Source organism: Penaeus chinensis, chromosome 7 (genome assembly GCF_019202785.1).
Source record: "Penaeus chinensis breed Huanghai No. 1 chromosome 7, ASM1920278v2, whole genome shotgun sequence".
Classification (NCBI taxonomy): domain Eukaryota; kingdom Metazoa; phylum Arthropoda; class Malacostraca; order Decapoda; family Penaeidae; genus Penaeus; species Penaeus chinensis.
Genome location: NC_061825.1, coordinates 40,614,030 through 40,616,156, shown reverse-complemented (window position 1 = coordinate 40,616,156; position 2,127 = coordinate 40,614,030).

Below are 2,127 nucleotides of genomic sequence, written 5' to 3'. Positions count from 1 at the left end.
TTCCGTGTATGATCTTTTGACGTGCAAAGAGTTAATCTGCCTGGTTTGGAAGCCTGTTTTGTTGCCAATTGTTTGTAGAGGCATTAACCAATGAGGATAATCGCCTTTTATGAATTTGTGAATGAGTATACATGTATCAAATTGACATTTTTGAGGAACTTTTAACCATTTCATTTTTTTTAAGTGGGGGGTTATGTGGTCATATTTATTTATGTTGCCTGTTGTCTGTTGTCACTCTTGCGGCAAAGTTTTGTAGTTTTTGTGCTTTTTGTATTTGAGTTTTGTTGGTTGAGCCCCATATGTTGGAGCAGTAGTTTATAATGCTTAGTGCAAGTGTTTGTACAACAATAATTCTCGTCTCAGCGGGGTTTTTTTTTTTTTTTATGTGATTTAGGTATATCAGTGTGCCCATCACTTTTTTGTGAATGTTGTCTATGTGTGTTTCGAAAGTCATGTATCTGTCTATGTGTACTCCTAGATTGTTTCACGGAAATGCTTGGTTTGATATGATGGCCTTCAAATTCTATGACTGTGTTTATAGGGATTTTGGCTATGTTTTGCCGAGATTTATCGGGATTTAGTTTGAGGCCGTTGTCAAAATACATCTTTGCTTCTGTAAGAGTCTGTTCCGTATTTTTTATCAATTCATATAAACTGCTTACAGGGGCAGCGTGAAGAAACTGAGTCATCAGCATATTGGAGAAGGAGACAGTTGTTTGCAATGTTTGATAGATCGTTTATGAATATAGTGGACAGGATCGGGCCTAATATGGAGCCTTGTGGGACACCGAAAGAGACACTTTTTATTATTACGAATTTTGACTGACTGCGTTCTTGTAGATAGATAACTTCTGAATCAATAGTTGTCTATTCCATGATTTTTCATTTAGTTAAGCAGGATTTTATGGCTGACACTGTCAAACGCTTTTGACAGATCACACAATGTGAATACATTTATTTGATTCTTGTCTATATTATCATAAAGTTTGTTTCTGAATTTTAGTAAAGCTGTTTCAGTGGATAACTTTTTGATTTAGTTGCAAAAAAAAAAAAAAAAAAAAACTTCTAGCACTTTAGATATCACTGGGAGTAGAGTGATAGGACGATAATTGTTCAGTTGTTCTGCATCTCCTGATTTGAAAATGGGTGTTATGATGCCATGTTTCCACAGTGATGGGTAGGTACCAGTGACTATGGATGTGTTTATAATGACAGTAGATAGAAAGCTATTGCGGGTAAGCTTTCTTTTATGAATCGAAAAGCATTGTCATCCACACCTACAGCATTTGTTTCACGTAAGTGTTTTATTGTTAAAACTGTTGTTTCCACTCCTATTGGCTGTGGTCTGAAGGCATTTGTTGAGAGCTTTGTCCTGGTTGTGTTTCGTGGGGCCAAGGAAGCAGCTGTCTGTTCATAGGTGAGTCTACCGATATTTACAAAGTAGTCGTTTAGATGTTCTGTCCTACTTAAGGAATCTAGGGACGTGTCTGTGTGGTGTTTTTTGTTTGGTGCTAACGTTTTAACTGTGTTCCATGTTTCTTTGGCGTCGTGTTTACAGTCATTGAACTTCTTTTGAAAGTAAATTGTTTTTGCTAATTGGATTAATGTTTTGACATTTCTCTTTTTTGTATATACTCATAATGAAGGGCGATATCAGTTCTATTTACAGATTCAATTGTTTTCCCTAAAAATGTTAAACTATTTTTGAACAAAAACAAGTACAAGAACGATCAGCTTGTTTGACGCACTCGCACAATCAGCAAAACCAAAGGTCACATCATACTATACAATCACAATCGGTCACTTTGAAGAAATTGGAATGATGATCACGGAGAGAAATATCGACATCCTTTGCATTAGTGAAACATGGCTTCATGGAGAAATGTCAAGTAATTTCATTAACATTCAAAATTTCAATGTTTATAGATGTGATGCAGGGCGAGGTGGAGGAGTATGCATATACGTAAGGGACACCTTAAAATCAAATGTAATTTCCACCACAGTTGTAAATAATACAGCTGTAGAGGACATTTGGATAACGATACAAAGTAGTATGTACCCCTCCTTCATTATTGGTACAATCTATAGACACCCGCATGCTACAGCTGAATCATTTGACTACATCAG